Here is a 21,984-nt window from a genome sequence, read left to right on the forward strand (position 1 = left end):
CCTAGGTATTAAGCCCCATGTGCATTAGCTATTTATCCTGATGCTCTCCCTCCTCCCAGCCCCCACAGGCCCTAGTGTGCATTGTTCCCTTCTCTGTGTCCATGTGTTCTCATTGTTCAGCTCCCACTTATAAGTGAAAACATGTGGTGTGTGGTTTTCTGTGCTCCGTATAATGCATTGGCCTCATAGTTCCTTATTTAATCTCCAACACTACAGAGACAGCACTTTATAGTTTCCTTGATTTGGAACTATTTTACTTCAGACTTTGAGCCTTCCTTCTCTGATCACAACCACCACTTTGTTTATCTCCTCATTCCTGATCATCTGTGCTACACCCAGATCTGCCTTTGGGTTATCCTCTCAGTATTCATTTACCTCATTGCTCAGCTTAGACCATGCCAATACAGGCGTAACTTGGAGATATTGCGAGGTCAGTTCCAGACAACTGTAATAAAGTGGGTCACACAGATTTTTTGGTTTCCCACTATATACAAAAGTTACGTTCCCATGAAAGTGCAGTCTATTAAGTGTTCAATAACATTGTCTAAAAATGTACAAACCTTAATTTTAAAATATTTTGCTAAAAAATGCTAATGATCATCTGCACCTTCAAGTCATCATTTTTTTGGTGGAGGGTCTTGCCTCAATGTTGAGGGCTGCTGACTGATTAGGGTATTAGCTGCTGAAGGCTGGGGTGGCTGTGGCAATTTCTCAAAATAAGACAACAAGGAAGTTTGCCAAATTGACTGACTTTTCCCTTCACTAAATATTTCTCTGTAGCGTGCAATGATGTTTGATAGCATTTTCCCCAGATAACTTCTTTCAGAATTGGAGTCAATCCTCTCAAACTCTGCTACTGCTTTGTCAACTAAGTTCGTGTGATACTCTAAATCCTTTGATATCATTTCAACAATGTTCATAGCACTTTCACCAGGAGTAGATTCCATCTCAGAAACTTTCTTTGTTCCTCCTTAAGAAACTCCTTATCCGTTCAAGTTTTATCATGAGATTGCAGCAATTCAGTCACATCTTCAGGCTTCACTTCTACAATAGTTCTCTTGCTGTTTTCCACTACATCTGAAGTTTCTTTCTCCCCTAAAGTCTTCAGCCCTTTAAAGTCATCCATGAAGGTTGGAATCAACCTCTTGCAAACTTCCAAACTGTTCATTTGGTATTTTGACCTCCTCCCGTGAATCACGAATGTTTTTAATGGCATCCAGAATAGTGAATCCTTTCCAGAAGATTTTCACTTCACTTGGCCCAGATCCATATGAGAAATCACTATCTGTGGCAGCTATGGCCTTATGAAATGCATTTCTTAAATAATAAGACTTGAAAGTTGAAGTGACTCCTTGATCCATGGGCTGCAGAATGGATGCTGTGTTAGCAGGTATGAAAACAACATTCATCTTGTACATCTCCATCAGAGCCCTTGAGTGACCAGTGTCATTGTCAATCAGCAGTAATATTTTGAAAGGAATCTTTTTTTTTTTTTTGCCTGAGCAGTAGGTCTCCATAGTGGCTTAAAATATTCTCCAAACTATGCTGTAAATATAAGTGCTGTCGTACAGGTTTTGTTGTTTCGTTTTAGAGCACAGGCTGAATAGATTTAGCCCTTCTTAAGGGCTCTAGGATTTTTGGAGTGGCAAATGAGCATTGGCTTCAACTTAAAAGTCACCAGCTGCATTATCTCCTAATGAGAGACCCAGCCTGTCCTTTGAAGCTAGGCATCGACTTCTCCTATCTAGCTATGAGAGTCCTGGATGGTATCTTCTTTCAACAGAAGGCAGTTTCATCTACATTGAAAAATCTGTTGTTTAGTATAGCCACCTGATATTGTTTGGCTGTGTCTCCACCCAAATCTCATGTTGAATTGTAATTCCCCTAGTCTCCACGTTGTGGGAGAAACCCAGTGGGAGGTAATTGAATCACGGGGGTGGTTACCCTCATGCTGTTCTCATGATAGTGAGTGAGTTCTCATGATATCTGATGGTTTTATAACCGGCTTTTCCCCTTTTTACTTGGCACTGCTCCTTCCTGTCGCCATGTGAAGAAGACATGTTTGCTTCCCCTTCCTCCATGATTGTAAGTTTTCTGAGGCTTCCCCAGCCCTGCAGAACTGTGACTCAATTAAATCTCTTTCCTTTATAAACTACCCAGTCTCAGGCAGTTATTTATAGCAGTGTGAGACCAGACTGATACACCACCTTTATCAGTTATCTTAGATGTTCTGGATCACTTGATGCAGCTTCTCCATCAGCACTTGCTGCCTCACCTTGCAACAAGGTGTGAAGTGAAGACAGCTTCTTTCCTTAACCCTCATGAACCAACCTCTGCTAGCCTCAAACTTTTCTTCTGCAGCTTCCTCACCTCTCTCAGCCTTCATAGAATTAAATGGAATTAATTAGAGACTTATTCTGGATTAGGCTTGTGCTTAAGGGAATGTAGTGGCTGGTTTGAGCATCTATCCAGACCACTCAAACTTTCTTTATATCGGCAATAAGGCTGTTTCACTTTCTTATCATTTGTGTGTTCACTGGAGTAGCACTTTTAATATCCTCTAAGAATTTTCTTTTGTAGTCACAGTTTGGCTATTCGGTGCAAGAGGCCTAGCTTTCAGCCTATCTCAGCTTTCAATATGCTTTCCTCATTAAGCTCAATTATTTCTAGCTTTTGATTTAAAGTGAGAGTTGTGCTACTATTCCTATCACTTGAACATTTAGAGGCCATCCTAGAGTTATTAATTGTAGTGTCTTAGGGAATAGAGAGGCTCCAGGAGAGGGAGACAGAAAAGGAAACGGTTGGTGGAGTGGTCAGAACACACACAACATTTATAATTAAGTTTGACATCTTATACGGGTGCAGTTTGTGATGCCCTACAACAATTAATTACAATAGTAACATTAAAGATCACTAATCATAAAAACAGATATGATAATGAAAAAGTCGGAAATAATGTGAGAATTAGGGGGTGGAGCCAAGGTGGCCGAATAGGAACAGTTCTGGTCTACAGCTCCTAGTGTGAGCGACACAGAAGACGGGTGATTTCTGCATTTTCATTTGAGGTACTGGGTTCATCTCACTAGGGAGTGCCAAACAGTGGGTGCAGGACAGTTGGTGCAGCGCACTGTGCGCGAGCCGAAGCAGGGCGAGGCATTGCCTCACTAAGGAAGTGCAAGGGGTCAGGGAGTTCCCTTCCTAGTCAAAGAAAGGGGTAACAGACAGCAACTGGAAAATCGGGTCACTCCCACCCTAATACTGCGCTTTTCCAATGGGCTTGGAAAACGGCACACCAGGAGATTGTGTCTCGCACCTGGCTTGGAGGGTCCTATGCTCACGGAGTCTCGCTGATTGCTAGCACAGCAGTCTGAGATCAAACTGCAAGGCAGCAGCGAGGCTGGGGGAGGGGCGCCCGCCATTGCCCAGGCTTGCTTAGGTAAACAAAGCAGCCAGGAAGCATGAACTGGGTGGAGCCCACCACAGCTCAAGGAGGCCTGCCTGCCTCTGTAGGCTCCCCCTCTGGGGGCAGGGCACAGACAAACAAAAAGTCAGCAGGAACCTCTACAGACTTAAATGTCCCTGTCTGACAGCTTTGAAGAGAGTAGTGGTTCTCCAAGCACGCAGCTGGAGATCTAAGAATGGGCAGACTGCCTCCTAAAGTGGGTCCCTGACCCCCGAGCAGCCTAACTGGGAGGCACCCCCCAGTAGGGACAGACTGACACCCCACTCGGCCAGGTACTCCTCTGAGACAAAACTTCCAGAGGAATGATCAGACAGCTGAATTTGCGGTCTCACGAATATCCACTGTTCTGCAGCGACCGCTGCTGACACTCAGCCAAACAGGGTCTGGAGTAGACCTCTAGCAAACTCCAACAGACCTGCAGCTGAAGGTCCTGTCTGGTAGAAGGAAAACTAACAAACAGAAAGGACATCCACACCAAAAACCCATCTGTACATCACCATCATCAAAGACCAAAAGTAGATAAAACCACAAAGATGGGGAAAAAACAGAGCAGAAAAACTGGAAACTCTAAAAAGCAGAGCACCTCTCCTCCTCCAAAGGAACGCAGTTCCTCACCAGCAACGGAACAAAGCTGGATGGAGAATGACTTTGATGAGTTGAGAGAAGAAGGCTTCAGACAATCAAACTACTCTGAGCTACGGGAGGAAATTCAAAACAATAGCAAAGAAGTTAAAACTTTGAAAAACAATTAGATGAATGGATAACTAGAATAACCAATGCAGAGAAGGGCTTAAAGGAGCTGATGGAGCTGAAAGCCAAGTTTCGAGAATTACGTGAAGATTGCAGAAGCCTCGGTAGCCGATGCGATCAACTGGAAGAAAGGGTATCAGTGATGGAAGATGAAATGAATGAAATGAAGCAAGAAGGGAAGTTTTTAGAGAAAAAAAGAATAAAAAGAAATGAACAAACCCTCTAAGAAATATGAGACTATGTGAAAAGACCAAACCTACGTCTGATTGGTGTACCTGAAAGTGACGGGGAGAATGGAACCAAGTTGGAAAACACTCTGCAAGATATTATCCAAGAGAACTTCCCCAAGCTAGCAAGGCAGGCCAACATTCAGATTCAGGAAATACAGAGAATACCACAAAGATACTCCTCGAGAAGAGCAACTCCAAGACACATAATTGTCAGATTCACCAAAGTTGAAATGAAGGAAAAAATGTTAAGGGCAGCCAGAGAGAAAGGACGGGTTACCCACAAAAGGAAGCCCATCAGACTAACAGCTGATCTCTAGGCAGAAACTCTACAAGCCAGAAGAGAATGGGGGCCGATATTCAATGTTCTTAAAGAAAAGAATTTTCAACCTAGAATTTCCTATCCCGCCAAACTAAGCTTCATAAGTGAAGGAGAAATAAAATACTTTACAGACAAGCAAATGCTGAGTGATTTTGTCACCACCAGGCCTGCCCTAAAAGAGCTCCTGAAGGAAGCACTAAACATGGAAAGGAACAACCGGTACCAGCCCCTGCAAAAACATGCCAAACTGTAAAGACCATCAAGGCTAGGAAGAAACTGCATCAACTAACAAGCAAAATAACCAGCTAACATCATAATGACAGGATCAAATTCACACATAACAATATTAACTTTAAATATAAATGGGCTAAATGTTCCAATTGAAAGACACAGACTGGCAAATTGGATAAGGAGTCAAGACCCATCAGTGTGCTGTATTCAGGAAACCCATCTCATGTGCAGAGACACACACAGACTCAAAATAAAGGGATGGAGGAAGATCTATCAAGCAAATGGAAAACAAAAAAAGGCAGGGGTTGCAATCCTAGTCTCTGATAAAATAGACTTTAAACCAACAAAGATCAAAAGAGACAAAGAAGGCCATTACATAATGGTAAAGGGATCAATTCAACAAGAAGAGCTAACTATCCTAAATATATGTGCACCCAACACAGGACCACCCAGATTCATAAAGCAAGTCCTGAGTGACCTACAAAGGGACTTAAACTCCCACACAATAATAATGGGAGATTTTAACACCCCACTGTCAACATTAGACAGATCAATGAGACAGAAAATTAACAAGGATATCCAGGAATTGAACTCAGCTCTGCATGAAGTGGACCTAATAGACATCTACAGAACTCTCCACCCCAAATCAACAGAAATATACATTTTTTTCAGCACCACACCACACCTATTCCCAAATTGAGCACATAGTTGGAAGTAAAGCTCTCCTCAGCAAATGTAAAAGAACAGAAATTATAACCATCTCTCAGACCACAGTGCAATCAAACTAGAACTGAGGATTAAGAAACTCACTCAAAACCGCTCAACTACATGGAAACTGAACAACCTGCTCCTGAATGACTACTGGGTACATAATGAAATGAAGGCAGAAATAAAGATGTTCTTTGAAACCAATGAGAACAAAGACACAACATACCAGAATCTCTGGGACACATTCAAAGCAGTGTGTAGAGGGAAATTTATAGCACTAAATGCCCACAAGAGAAAGCAGGAAAGATCCAAAATTGACACCCTAACATCACAATTAAAAGAGCTAGAAAAGCAAGAGCAAACACATTCTAAAGCTAGCAGAAGGCTAGAAATAACTAAAATCAGAGCAGAACTGAAGGAAATAGAGACACAAAAAACCCTTCAAAAAATTAATGAATCCAGGAGCTGGTTTTTTTTGAAAAGATCAACAAAATTGATAGACCGCTAGCAAGACTAACAAAGAAGAAAAGAGAAGAATCAAATAGATGCAATAAAAAATGAAAAAGGGGATATCACCACCGATCCCGCAGAAATACAAACTACCATCAGAGAATACTACAAACATCTCTACGCAAATAAACTAGAAAATCTAGAAGAAATGGATAAATTCCTCGACAAATACACCCTCCCAAGACTAAACCAGGAAGAAGTTGAATCTCTGAATAGACCAATAACAGGCTCTGAAATTGTGGCAATAATCAAGAGCTTACCAACCAAAAAGAGTCCAGGACCTGATGGATTCACAGCCGAATTCTACCAGAGGTACAAGGAGGAACTGAGACCATTCCTTCTGAAACTATTCCAATCGATAGAAAAAGAGGGAATCCTCCCTAACACATTTTATGAGGCCAGCATCGTCCTGATACCAAAGCCTGGCACAGACACAACCAAAAAAGAGAACTTCAGACCAATATCCTTGATGAACATTGATGCAAAAATCCTCAATAAAATACTGGCAAACCGAATCCAGCAGCACATCAAAAAGCCTATACACCATGATGAAGTGGGCTTCATCCCTGGGATGCAAGGCTCGTTCAACATACACAAATCAATTACTGTAATCCAGCATATAAACAGAACCAAAGACAAAAACCACATGATTATCTCAATAGATGCAGAAAAGGCCTTTGACAAAATTCAACAATCCTTCATGCTAAAAACTCTCAATAAATTAGGTATTGATGGGACATATCTCAAAATAATAAGAGCTATCTATGACAAACCCACAGCTAATATCATACTCAATGGGCAAAAACTGGAAGCATTCCCTTTGAAAACTGGCAAAAGACAGGGATGCCCTCTCTCACCACTCCTATTCAACATAGTGCTGGAAGTTCTGGCCAGGGCAATCAGGCAGGAGAAGGAAATAAAGGGTATTCAAGTAGGAAAAGAGGAAGTCAAATTGTCCCTGTTTGCAGATGACATGATTGTATATCTAGAAAACCCCATTGTCTCAGCCCAAAATCTCCGTAAGCTGATCAGCAACTTCAGCAAAGTCTCAGAATACAAAATCAATGTACAAAAATCACAAGCATTCTTGTACACCAATCACAAACAGCCAAATCATGAGTGAACTCCCATTCACAATTGCTTCAAAGAGAATAAAATACCTAGGAATCCAACTTACAAGGGATGTGAAGGACCTCTTCAAGGAGAACTACAAACCACTGCTCAGTGAAATAGAAGAGGATACAAACAAATGGAAAAACATTCCATGCTCATGGGTAGGAAGAATCAATATTGTGAAAATGGCCATACTGCCCAAGGTGATTTATAGATTCAATGCCATCCCCATCAAGCTACCAATGACTTTCTTCACAGAATTGGAAAAAACTACTTTAAAGTTCATATGGAACCAAAAAAGAGCCCGCATCACCAAGTCAATCCTAAGCCAAAAGAACAAAGCTGGAGGCATCACGTTACCTGACTTCAAACTATACAAGGCTACAGTCACCAAAACAGCATGGTACTGGTACCACAACAGAGACATAGATCAATGGAACAGAACAGAGCCCTCAGAAATAATGCCGCATATCTACAACTATTTGATCTTTGACAAACCCGACAAAAACAAGAAATGGGGAAAGTATTCCCTATTTAATAGATGGTGCTGGGAAAACTGGCTAGCCATATGTAGAAAGCTGAAACTGGATCCCTTCCTTACACCTTATACAAAAATTAATTCAAGATGGATTAAAGACTTACATATTAGACCTAAAACCGTAAAAACCCTAGAAGAAAACCTAGGCAATACCATTCAGGACATAGGCGTGGGCAAGGACTTCATGTCTAAAACATCAAAAGCAATGGCAACAAAAGCCAAAATTGACAAATGGGATCTAATTAAACTAAAGAGCTTCTGCACAGCAAAAGAAACTACCATCAGAGTGAACAGGCAACCTACAAAATGGGAGAAAATTTTCACAACCTACTCATCTGACAAGGGGCTAATATCCAGAATCTACAATGAACTCCAACAAATTTACAAGAAAAAAAGAAACAACCCCATCAAAAAGTGGGCGAAAGACATGAACAGACACTTCTCAAAAGAAGACATTTATGCAGCCAAAAAACACATGAAAAAATGCTCATCATCACTGGCCATCAGAGAAATGCAAATCAAAACCACAATGAGCTACCATCTCACACCAGTTAGAATGGCCATCATTAAAAAGTCAGGAAACAACAGGTGCTGGAGAGGATGTGGAGAAATAGGAACACTTTTACATGGTTGGTGGGACTGGAAACTAGTTCAACCATTGTGGAAGTCAGTGTGGCAATTCCTCATGGATCTAGAACTAGAAATACCATTTGACCCAGCCATCCCATTACTGGGTATATACCCAAAGGACTATAAATCATGCTGCTATAAAGACACATGCACACGTATGTTTATTGTGGCACTATTCACAATAGCAAAGACTTGGAAGCAACCCAAATATCCAACAAGGATAGACTGGATTAAGAAAATGTGGCACATATACACCATGGAATACTATGCAGCCGTAAAAAATGATGAGTTCATGTCCTTTGTAGGGACATGGATGAAACTGGAAACCATCCTTCTCAGTAAACTATCGCAAGGACAAAAAACCAAACACCGCATGTTCTCACTCATAGGTGGGAATTGAACAATGAGAACTCATGGACACAGGAAGGGGAACATCACACTCTGGGGACTGTTGTGTGGTGGGGGGAGGGGGGAGGGACAGCATTAGGAGATATACCTAATGCTAAATGACGAGTTAATGGGTGCAGCAAACCAACATGGCACATGGATACATATGTAACAAACCTGCACATTGTGTACATGTACCCTAAAACCTAAAGTATAATAATTAAAAAAAAATGTGAGAATTACCAAAATGTGACATAAAGACACTAAATGAGCACATACTATTGGAAATACGGTGCCAATAGACTGGCTTGATGCAGGGCTGCCAGAAACCTTCCGTTTGTAAAACAAAATGCAATGTCTGTGAAGTGCAATGATAGCAAACACAATAAAATGAAGTATATACTGTCTTCACTGGCCTCTAGAATCCATTCTTCCTCTATTTTTGTCTGCCATTTTTCACCATTTGCGTTCCCAACCTGGTGTGGCATTATTAACTTCTTTCAACAACCACTTCTCAGAAACTGAGCAGTGTTATGAAACCATGCTGTTGGGCTCTGTTAAAAGTTCATGCTATTTTATCTCAGTTGGTTCCCTTATGATGCTTATTTTATCCTTTATCGTCTTCTCTATTGAATTGTCTGCTTATCTAAGGTAGACATTCCATAAACTTTTGTCAACTATTGCCTCAATTAATTAAAATATTTCTTACTATCGTGTAATCCTGAAATCTTTCCGTTTCCTATGTAGATGAACTTACCTCCTTTTTTTGGAAGATTTATCAATTTCAGTTGAGAAAAATAAAATAAAACCAGGAATTTGGAGATGCTTTGTAGGACTTGATACATTTGAATCTGAAGAACAGATCTTTTAACAATTGGAATTCTTTTAAAAGAATTGAGGATCATTAATTTGAACATCAATTTTTCTCTATCACCTTCTACTTTTCAATATTTTTCTCTCAATATTTGAGAAAAGAAAGTTTTTTAAAAAACATTGTAGGTAGGCTTCCTTCCTCCCTCCAGTGGTACATGTCTGTCACCCTTTCTGAGGACTGTCCCTCTTATCAGTGGTCTTGCATCTCATTCTCCTGCCTCCTCTGGGGTCACGTTCCATCAATATCTCTTCTTTTCCTGCCCTATTTAGTTTCGTCCTACTTGAGCCTTCCCTTCTGTCTACAATACACAAGGTCTCTCCTACTCAAATGTTCAACTCCTCTCATATTACCACAACTAGCTCTCCTGAAATACCAGAAGTTTATACTCACGAGCTCTACCTGACTACACAATCCTTCTTTCACAGCCCAACTCTGCCACCCTCCCAGATGCTGGCTAACACTTATGTGGTCTTTTTTCCTGGGTATGTTCACACGAAAGTCATCAATTATCTCCTAACATACAAATTCAGGTTTCTTGTCTTAATCTTGATGCTCTTTGATTACTCTGTGGTCCTTGATATTGCTGACAACTCTCCTTCCTTTTCTTCCCTCTTTGCTTTTATATCTGCATCTCCATTTTAGTTCTCTGACCTATATGTATTCATTGCTTTGTACATTGCCTCTTCCTCTTCTCAACCTCTAAATATAGGTGTCCTCTAAGGTTCTATTTTGGGACCTATACCGTCTCTCATAATCATCTCATCTAATTTTAGGACTTTATAATTTCCATGTGGATGCTCCTCAATAGTTTATTCTGGCCTTGATCTTTCTTCCAAGTTCCACTGATGGAATTTAGGTACCTAAGTACTTAAAATAGCAGAGTTGCTATGAAAATCTAGATCCTGCCATGGCCTCAAATGCAATATGACTACAACGAAATGACCTCTCCAGGAGGCAGCATGGGGCTGCTCTGAGCTCAAATCGTGACTCTACCACTTAATAGCTATATTCATTCAAAAGCTTATATAATGAGCACTTTTTATGCATCAGACATTAGAGATAACAGTTATGAACAAAATACCAACCACTGCATTTGTAGAACCTTGAGTTTAGCGGGCACTGGCATGGTCCTGTTTCCTGATCTGTGAAATCGGGGAAAGGACTGTATCATGGGCTGTTGGGAACATTAAATATTCCCATCTGGATAAGCATAGAGCATCTGCACACTCAATGCTTAGCATACTGCCTGGCATGTGGTATATGCATAGCATAAGTATTACTTTACTAGTGCTCCTCATGACATTTCTATTTTAGTTAACACCACCTTTCCCTAAATTGGAATGGTTTAAAATCTTGCAGTTACCTTCATTTTCCTCTTATCCACTTCTCTTAGGTCCTTTATACTTTTAAGTCCAAGTAAAGAAAAGTTGCCAAGACTAGATCTAGGCTGGGACACCCAGGTAAAGCTAGGATATACGTGGCCTCTAGGTGTAATATCTCAAAGCTGTGCCATCATCTGTGAAATAAGGATTTTCCTGGCACCTACCTCAAAGGGATATTTTGATGCTTGTGTTAGAGAATGTACACAAAGAATTTCACATGGTATAGGCAAGAAACCATATTTCCTAGACATAATTTCTTGAATCTGACTTTTCTATTTGCATTAACACCACCCTAATTTAGACTCCGAGTGTGTGTCCTATCACCTGCCTCTGCCTCTGGGGGACAGAGACTCTAAAGTAACCCTGATGATTCCTGTTTTCTGATTTTCATGCCTTGTGTAGTTCCTTTTTCTGGAGTGTGGGAGTGACCTTGGATTTGCTTCTGACCGACAGAATATGGCAAAGGTGACAGGACATATGTGATTAAGTAAGCAAGATTCCAGTGCTGTTGAGCTGAAGTCTCTCACTCCCTTGCTGGTTTTGGAGAAGCAAGCCGCCATGTTGTAGGATGCCTGTGCTGGGAGATTTGTGGGAGGAACTGAGGGCAGCCTCTGTCCAACAGCAAGCAAGAAACTGAAGTCCTCAGCACAAAACCACAAGTTACTGAATTTTGCTAACAAAAATGAATCCTTCTCCAGCTGAGCCTTAGAGGAAACCATAGCTCCAGTCTGTGCATTGATTGTAGGCTTGTGAGACCCTAAGCAGAGGACATACCTAAGCTATGCCTGCACTCCTGACCCACAGGAAGTGCTATATTATTAATGTGTGTTGCAGTAGTAAATGAATACAGTTTCCTAATTTTCCTACTCCTATCACTCCTTTCTTCAAACTCATACCCCACCAAGTTAAGCGCCCTGACCACCTCACTGCTCAAAAACCTCCATCCTCCTCATTCCAGCAGTCTACAAAATGGCCTGCAAAATGTGGCTGCAACCTACCTTATCTTGTAATCCTGTACACAATCCTTTTATCCAACTAAACTAAATTACTTATTTTCTGAACCTACATTCTAGACCCAGTATCTCCTACTCATGACATTTCCTGTAACTGAAGGCAAACTCTTACTCTTGATATCTACTGTCAGTATTTACCATCAATTCCTACCTCATCACTCAAGGCCTGTATGGATGGTACCCATTCACCTGTCTGAAATATTCTCTCCTTCCTCTCAACTTCTTTTCGCTTTCCTCATTCATGTCATTATCATATAGTGCTCTGTATGATCATATATTAATATACTCCTTCTTCTACTGTACTGAGATTTCATCCCAGGGAGTACAGCATGGCACAGGCGTTAAGAGCACAGGGTCTAATGTCAGACTGCATGAGTTTGTATCTCAGTTCTATCTCTTACCAGCTTTGTAACTTTGGCCAAGTTACTTAACCTCTCTGTGTCTCAATTTTCTTGTCAAATAAGAGTCCATATAGGGTTGTTACAAAGATTAAGCAAGGTGATAACTGCTTGGCACATAGAAAGCAATTTATAAGTGCTTGCCAAAAGAATAGTCACCTTTCTATTTTTTTAAAAAAACTCAACCTATTGTCCATCGTAATACCCTATGTAGAGATAAATGTTCCCTGAATGATGAAGCTTTTACATTTGCATTTGTTTAACTGTGAGTAGAAAACAGCATTAGATGTCCCTTGACCAATAATCCCCAACAATGAAATAGTCTTTTGAGTCATGAAGATCTTAAGAAAATAAGAAAACAAAGAAAAAAGAAAGGCAGGCAGGTAGGCAGGCTCCTGTAAGGAGGAATACTTACAAATAATGAAATAACTAAGATTCACTGAACAATTTTCTATTTACTCTTTTCATTATTATCACAGTTCCTAGGGTGATCTCCTGCTGTGGCAATGAAGTAGTATATGTTAGAGAGGACTCTGTGCTTGCCCCGATGAAGCTTTTTGCCATCTGGCTATGCATGTTTACATGTGCAAAAAGAGGCCGAGTAGCTCCTCATCATCCTCATGCTGATTTTGGGAAGGCACTGCAGGCATTGACTTGGCAGAGTTACACACTCAGCAATACGTAGATAGCTAATGACTGAGAATGTGACATCACACCTGACCTTCAAAATATAAACACTAGAAATACCAACTAAAAAATAAAAATGCAGATTTCAAACATTATTGCAAAATATCCTCATGCTTTCCTGGCAACTGCTGGTAGAAGAACACAATGCTCTCGAGAAGGAACAAAAATACTTTGACATCAGTGTGTGGGTTGGGATTAGAAAAAGTCATGCTCTCGGATGTGGCGCCTTTTCACCACATCCTAGAGCAAAACCTGAAAATGACGGCAATAATGGGAAGCTGCTCAGAGGGCACTGCAGTGGACAAAGCAGCAGAATTGCATGCAGTCAGGTGAAATATGTCTCATTTTGGCAGAGTGAGAGAACTAATCTTTACCAGCAGAATGATAGGGCTAAAACCTGATATATAAACCAAATAAATAATCGGTTCCCCATTCCAATCATGGAACACACAGAACTCCCTTTAGTAATACCACGTAGAAATTAACAGCTCCCTTTGAAGGTGGAACAATGCTCCCCTGCACACTCAACACCCACCAAACCCAGTTCATACGTAGATCTATTTCTGCCTTTTAAAATGCTACTTCTCCATCATTTATCTATAGACTTTCAAACCTAAGGAACTTAAGCAGTGCAAATATACAACTGTTGTTGCCAGTTAGCCATAAGTAGTATATTCCTTGCTTCCTATGCAGCACATGCTGTCTATATTGTCCCTTTATTCTCCATGATGAAATAATTTGACAGCTCCAGGCTTATATATGGGAGTAGAGGAAAAGAAATATGACCTGTATATAAAAACCAAAACTTCCAACTTTCATATATTCAGTCCTAATCACTGATAAATGTATGAAACTTAGTTCCCTTCCCAAAGAGTTTATAAAAGATCCAGAATTTTAGAAAAGGGGAGAGCTTACTACAGTTTGTGTGACACATCTACCATTGTTCTACTGGGCTTACTGCACAAGCTTGCTAATTCATTACTGAGGAGTGTCAGTGAAGCACGATTTTATTTCCAGTTCCTGACGCAGGACTGTGATTTTTCTGGACAAGGTCCCTAAGCTATCACCTCAAAAACATAGATATCCCTCTAAAAGTTATTGATAGAAAGTTAACCCTAATAGTTCTTTATTGATAGAAATTTATGATATAATTACACAATTACAATTTGAGGGTAGTGGTGAAAATGTACCTAGGAAAGCACAGAGTATCTCTCCAGGATAGGACACCTTCACTCTTATCTGAGGAGAACTGAAGAAGCAAAATCCTAATTCCCAACCAGAGAATTAGGATGGTGTAAATTTACTCTAAGCAACCCAAGTTATAAGAAATTCTAACTTCTGGGCATCCCATCAAAGCAACCACGAAAAGTTACTGTTAACAAACTTGGCCCATTACTTCTCAGATACTTTTAATTATTGTTCAGTAGGCATATTTCCTATTTAATAATCTAAAATGAAATAAACTTATGTCAAGGGTGGCCACATAGCATTTAAACTCTAATAACATCTCTGTGATTTTGAATAATTTTAGAAAAGTATGGTTTCCTAGCTTGCAGTATGCAGACCATGTTGAAAATCCTGCCTTTGAATGATTTCCCATTGTCTAGCCTTTTTTTTTTTTTTTTGGTTTTGTAATTTTCCTGCAGGAGATTGTCATTTGCAGACAAGATGAAAAACCTATTCTTTTGTTAATTACTATTATTTTCTAATAAAAAAACTTTATTGAGAAAATTAAATCATAGACATGGATAAATTTCAAAAGCATTGGAAATTTGGAGCAAAAAGCCACTTTTTTCCTGAATAAAATGTTATTTATCTATAAATCATTGCATCTAAACTCCTTATCAGTATATTGGCTACCTTATATACCCCAAGTATGCAAAATAGATGGATGGAGTATGGACAGATGCAAATTAAAACAATGATAACATTTAAAGGTGATGAGACTATAGCAATAGTGGTACAGTCTCTAGTTCTGGTAACAATTTAAATTGGTATAATTTCCTTTTGGAAAGAAATTTGGCAGTTTGAACATTAGACTATTCATCCCCTGTGTCTCAGTCTGATATCTAAAGTGTATCCTTAGGAAACTACCTAAATGGGAAATTATATGCTTAAAGATGTACTTTTCTCTGTGCTTTCATTTATCACAAGATTAACATAGATAGAGAATTAGAAACCATAAAAGTCTCCCACAGTGGAAGGGCAGTTAATGCAATTAAGGTACAACTGAATAAAAAAGCAGCCATTAAAATAATCATTTTAAAGTAAATTGGGCCACAAAGGTTGGTCTGGATGGAAGACTGGTGAAAATGAAGTCTTAGGTAACATAGGTTACTTTCATTTTGGCACCGAACTGGCCAACAAGCAATGCAACAGGTGTATGCAAAATCCAGGACATGAGGATGTGGATGTGGCCTACTTCTCCCTCTCCAGTTCCTCCTATATCCCTGAAGTTCTGTGGTCATTGTGAAGTTAACAGGCTACCGGCTCAGAGGAGCCCTGAACTCTGCCTTGGGGAGGGTCCACATTAGCATTTGAGTGGTCTAAGAAAATGTTTAGACTCTATTAATTCATAAGAAAATACTTGGAAGTTCTTTCTCTTACTCCATCATCACATCCAAAGCAAGCCTAGCCCTGGCCTACTTCGTAAAGTCTACCTGGAAACAAACAAAATGTCACAAAGTTGGCAGTGGGTAAGATACCAAACTACAAATACTGCCAGATAATAAGTTATATGGATAAGAGTGACTGGAAATATAAAAAATTAATTAGGGGAGGAGAAGGTAATTTATTAATTAATGATGGTTTTCATGGTTGAACTTATACAGGTTGTGTATCCCTTATTCAAAACACTTGAGACCAGAAGTGTCTCAGATTTCAGATTTTGGAATATTTTCATTATGCTTACTGGTTGAGCATCCCTAATCTGAAATCCAAAATGCTCCAATGAGCATTTCCTTTGAGCATCATGTCAGCACTCAAAAAGTCTGGAAATTTGGAGCACTTTGGATTTTAGATTTTTGGATCTGGAATACTCAAACTGTAGTTGTGACAGTCTTAATTTGAGAAGATGGGAGAAAGTTTAGTGACTCATAGACAGCTAATCTGGGGCTTCTTTTTCCATATTGTTGTACCCCCTTACAATTTTTCCCATAATACAGTCAGGCATTACAGTTATTAGCCCTTCTCCTGCTTCAGCTGGCACTGAAAGGAAGGTCAAATTATGCATCTTCTCCATTGTGCGGTTCCTTCATATTGACCAAAGGCCTCAAAATGCTGGTTTCCATATTTATACCACACAGTCACTACACTGCTTCCCCACTCAGGAGCTGTGGGGCCCACCTCTGCTGACAGCTGAGGGGTCCCCCTCACCACCAAGCACAAGTGGTAGTGCTCCCCTGCAAAACCTGCCTGCTTGGCCATAACTATGTGTGGCATAAAGGCCACCAACAGCCTGCCCAGTGCCGTAAGAAGCGGCTTGGCAAGGGGTGGGTGCTGTATACCAGAGAATGAGGTGGCATATGGTTTATATTCTCTATCTGAGAAGTCAGAATATGAAATATTCAAAGAGGATAGAGTGACACAGAAGTGGAATGACAGAGAAGCCTGTAGGCAGAGGCCATACTGCAATAGAAGCCATGAGGTAAAGAAGAGTCACAGAGTTGACAGTGATGGAGAGGAGTATAGAAGAGAAACCAAACAGACTGCCGCCAGTCTGCTGAGCAGTATTCTAGATTTCCATGAGGAAATGGGTGCAGTTGAGACTTTCTTTCTTTTTTCTTTCTTCTTTCTTTCTTTCTTTCTTTCTTTCTTTCTTTCTTTCTTTCTTTCTTTCTTTCTTTCTTTCCTTCTTTCTTTCCTTTCTTTCTTTCTTTCTTTCTTCTTTCTCTTTCTTTCTTTCTTTCGTTTTTAACTTTCCTATGCACCTTTATTGTAAAACTTTCATTAACTGAGGAAATCAAGCATGTCTCTCGTCTGCTCAACATGAAAAGTTACAACAAAGTGATGGCTAGGCTCTGAGATAGTACTGATCCTGACTTTGAATTAATAAAACCCCACAGGTTTTTCTACATTGGCCATACAACTCCATTCCTATGGTTTTTTTCTTTTTCAATTTTTTATAGACATGGCATAAAAAATAAAAAAAGATGGCTTTTCCCTATATAGTTGCTGTAGGAGGTAATATATTAATACTTATTCCAACTATACTGTACTATACTGCTCATATTTTCTGGAATTCCTTTTGGAATCATATTCAGAATCTGCTTCCTTGTCACTCAAGAAAAAACAAACTTAGTTTTTCATATTCTACTTATGGTTCACTTTCCTTTCTTCCCTCTTCCTTTTATTTCTTGCCATAATGAGCCAATCATATGGGGGACTCTGGGTGAAAAAGAGAGACCAGACTAAACTGAGTAAAGGGAGGGAAACAGTTGATTGAAATAATAGCAACAAACTCAGGATAAGTTCATTTGTATCTCATAACTCCAGAGTTATGAGAAATAAAATGAGTTTATTTAGATGAAGGTCATCAAATTAAAATTATAGAACTCTACAGCAGGGAAGTGCTGGGAAGGGAAGAGCGTGGTCCCTTTAAATGATAGGAAGGGAAGTGCTAGGTAGAGGAGGGCATGGTCCCTGACTAGGGCTCCACCCCTGGGCCTGTGTCCATTGACCTAGGTGAGGACAGGCATTTTTGTTTTCCTGCACAAATGTTGCACTTCCCAAGACCACCCTGGCCTGCCACGCCCCCATTCTGGGCCTATAAAAACCCAGAGACCCTAGCAGACAGACACACAGGTGGCTGGATGTCGAGAGAAGCACATCAATGGAGGAACACACAGGTGGCTGGCAGTGGAGAGGAATGCACGGACAGGCACAGGCACCGGCACGCCAGCAGGCCACCTAGTGGCAGAACGACATAGAGTTTGGCTGGGGCAGTCAGAGGACAGCCCAGGCCGCTGAGTAAATAAAACCTGCTCAATAAAACCTTGCACTCATTCTCCAAGCCCACGTGTGATCCGATTCTTCCGGTACACCAAGGCCAAGGCAAGTTCCCCAGGATACAGAAAGCCCTCTGTCCTTGCAATAAGGCAGGGGTCTAATTGAGCTAACATGAGCCGCCTACGGACGGCTAAACTAAAAGAGCACCCTGTTAACACACGCCCACTGGGGCTTCAGCTGTAAACATTCACCCCTAGACACGGCCATGGGGTTGGAGTCCCACAGCCTGCCCATCTGTATGCTCCCCTAGAGGTTTGAGCAGCAGGGCACTGAGGAAGCGAGCCACACCCCCATGGCACACCCTGCGAGGGGGACAAGGGAACCTTTCCCATTTCAGAAGAACATTTGAGAACACCGCATCCAACATACTTGTTTTATAGAGGGCACAAATCAAGTCCGGTGAGGTTGAATGGTTTGCCAAAGTCTCAGAGCAAAACTGTAAGAAAAACCAGTCTTCAGTAGCACCCCGCCCACGGGCCACCCAGCTGAGGGGCTAGTAGCCACTGAGATCCAACTTATGCCAGCCCTTGGGGGCCAGCTGTAGGGATGACTCTTCCTGGGGGAAAGTATCTCATATTCTAGTTGTCACAAAGGCATATATCACAGGGACAAAGTTATTTCTTTGGAACAGTGCACTCATGTGAGGGCCACTCATAAGCCGGTTCCAAAGAAGTAACTTTATCCCTGTGATAAGTTATACTATTAATTTTATTTATTTTGTGTTGTTTTGGTTTAAAAATGGTTTTATCCTTAAATAGTTATTATTAAAGTATTATTACATTATTAAATCAGTGGCAACCAGTAAAATAGACTCTATTGAACTCATTGTCTTCATTCATTTCTTCACTCACTTGACACATGAGTATATACATTGCCCCAGGTGTTGGACATCCTTTAAGATACCAAAACAAGTGGCTATCAACTTAAATACCAATGATTGAAAAACAGCAAGTCTGCAACACAAAACCATTTAGCAACATCTATAGGGGTACAGGAGGAGTTTAAGTTGGTAGGGCTTCCAGGAAAACTCTGTTTCTATCGGTTTGGGGGTTACTTTTTAGGTTAAGAGTTTAATAATGAGGAAGGGAAATGTTTGAAAAACCACTAATTGCAGGAAAAAGAACTAACTAGGGAGTCAGAACCAGGACGTAGGTAATACATGCCTTTGTGACAACTAGAATATGAGACACTTTCCCCCAGGAAGAGTCATCCCTACAGCTGGCCCCAAGGGCTGGCATAAGTTGGATCTCAGTGGCTACTAGCCCCTCAGCTGGGTGGCCCGTGGGCGGGGTGCTACTGAAGACTGGTTTTGCTTACAGTTTTGCTCTGAGACTTTGGCAAGCCATTCAACCTCACTGGACCTCATTTGCGTTATCCATAAAATGAGTATGTTGGATGCAGTGTTCTCAAATGTCCTTCTGAAACGGGAAAGACTGCTTAACACTGCCATCTTATTGCATCATCCTCCCCAAGTTCCAATTCAGAGAACTGATGTTTTTCCACACTTAAGGGTTCACTCTATTGCCTGAATTCTTCTCTTTCCCTGGGTTATTTGGGGGCTTTTATGACCCTCACTTCAGTGAGAACACCATACCTATTATCTTCCCTTTTCCTTCCCTAGGTGTCATAGGCCAGTACTTGGCACCACATTTTACACATAGTCAATAGCTCAATAAATGTAAATGTTAATTAAAACAATTAAAACACTTTTTTTTTTGCTTCCCATTAGGTTGATCTTTTGTCATCCGACAACAATTTATTCAATACATTGTAAGCCCCAGAGAAGACATATATTTGCTGTTGAAATTTCTTGACCTCTAAGAACTCTATGTCTATTTAATTTAAAACGTGACTGTGATGGTAAAAGGAGAGACACATTTCTTTACCATAAGCATTGAAAAATCTATCTGTATCATCCTAAGCTTTAAAAATTTCAAACTACACCAGTATTCTGATTTTATTTTCTTTCCATTGCAAGAGTGCCTGCACAGTATCTCTGGTTCATGTTTATCTGCAGGTGCCTGAGAATGAATGCAAGCTGATTTATCGCTGTGGGCTATCGTGATGCAAACAATGGCATACTTTGTTTATTGAATTCTTTTCAATCCATTTTACAGCTGTTTTCCATCAAGTGTGAGTTCTGTGGCTTCTCTATGAAAGTTGTGCTCCCAACAGGAATGTCCTTGAGTAGACGTAAATTTCTCATTTGATGAAATTGACTAACATTTGTATAGAGACTTACCATATACGAAACACCATTCATACATATTAATTCATTTAAATCTGATGACAATTCAAAGCAATAGCATCATTATTCCCATTTTGCATATGAGATGTCTTTTTTAAATATAGTGACTTCCTCAAGATTACACAGTGACAGCAGTGTTTCAAATCCAGTATTCTCTGTCTCTTTCTCCTTCAACATAATCATCTTACCAGTTCAGATATATATGTGGAAACCTCTCCTGAGGTGTCTTACGTTTTATGGAATTTGAATGGAAAAAGAGATGAAATGAAAACTGCTTGAAATCTCCCGAGTTAGCATTCTTTTTAATAACAGCAGTGAAGTAAGCCACTGAAATAATAAAAATGAGTAGAATAAAATACTTCTCAAAGAGCATTAGGAATTAAAATGAGCAGCATCTTGGCAGGTCTGTGCCTCTGTGTCCTCTATATTCTCTTTTGACTCGGTATCCATTTGGCCCCAAAAGCTCAAAACAATAATTAGAACAGAAAGGATGCCTGGATGGGCTAGAAGTTAAAATATCACATAACAATCTCAATAACTAAGTAACTCATTTGAGAGTAGTGATGTCAACACTACAAATGTATTACAAGGAGAACAGTCATTCTAATGCAATAAGATGGCAGTGTTAAGCAGTCTTTTAATAATACATACACAAAAACATGGAGCTACATAATGATTTTCTCTGATACAGTCATGACAGCAAGGAACTAAAAGAAATTTTTAAAAAAACTTCCTCTAGAAGCTGCGTAGAGTATGAAAATACCTGTGGAGTGTCTCAGCAATTATTTAAAATAGAACTTGTGTCATTAGTTACTGACATATAAGAACTTTGTAAATAATGAGGAGATGGAAAGTCATTATCATAAAACTATCAACTGTAAGGCAGTTTCCCAATATTTCATCTCAAGTTACTGCTAAAGTGAAAACATAACAGCTTCACAGATTAAGCATTTTAACTGCAATTGCCTTTTTTTTCTCACTTCCTGATTTGTATAGAAAGTTCTGAAGCACCTTACTGATTATCAGCAATGAAACAAAACTGTAAAACTGAGAAAATCTCTCTCAATCCTTCCAAATCAAAGATGAGCTTTCTACCGTTTCGGTGAGTGAATAGCTTAACAGGTCTATTAAAATTCACTCTATCCTCCCTTCTAATCTGTTCCTGGCACTGGGACAAAGAAAATCATGTCACACCTACTATCACACCCAGCCTCCTAAAAAGAGCCTGGCTTCCCACTGGGAGAGCCCCGCACAGTCTGGCCTGTCCCTCTCCAGCCTTCCACAGCACCTCCTCCACGTCACCTGCCATTGTCACCACTATGCCCCAGGGGCTAGTACAGTGACATGCAAACAGTTGGGGCTCCATACGTATTTGTTTAACGAAGGAATCATTTTCACCATTTGACAAATGTAACAAAATATTGTCTCACAGTTTTGAAGTTTCCTTATTTTCAAAGCATTTTTATGTAAGGAGAGAATGAATCAGTAATTCAATT

At 40.2% G+C, this 21,984-nt stretch overlaps 1 protein-coding gene and 1 long non-coding RNA gene across 2 annotated transcripts in view; one reads left to right on the plus strand and one right to left on the minus strand.

The window, feature by feature from the left end:
* The window catches only part of LOC129466555 (uncharacterized), a 65,523-nt gene that overhangs the window by 36,075 nt on the left and 7,464 nt on the right, over positions 1–21,984 (plus strand). The gene's annotated exons all lie outside the window — the stretch shown is intronic.
* The window catches only part of SLC2A13 (solute carrier family 2 member 13), a 367,374-nt gene that overhangs the window by 11,254 nt on the left and 334,136 nt on the right, over positions 1–21,984 (minus strand). The gene's annotated exons all lie outside the window — the stretch shown is intronic.

The sequence above is a fragment of the Symphalangus syndactylus genome, chromosome 17 (assembly GCF_028878055.3).
Source record: "Symphalangus syndactylus isolate Jambi chromosome 17, NHGRI_mSymSyn1-v2.1_pri, whole genome shotgun sequence".
Taxonomy (NCBI): domain Eukaryota; kingdom Metazoa; phylum Chordata; class Mammalia; order Primates; family Hylobatidae; genus Symphalangus; species Symphalangus syndactylus.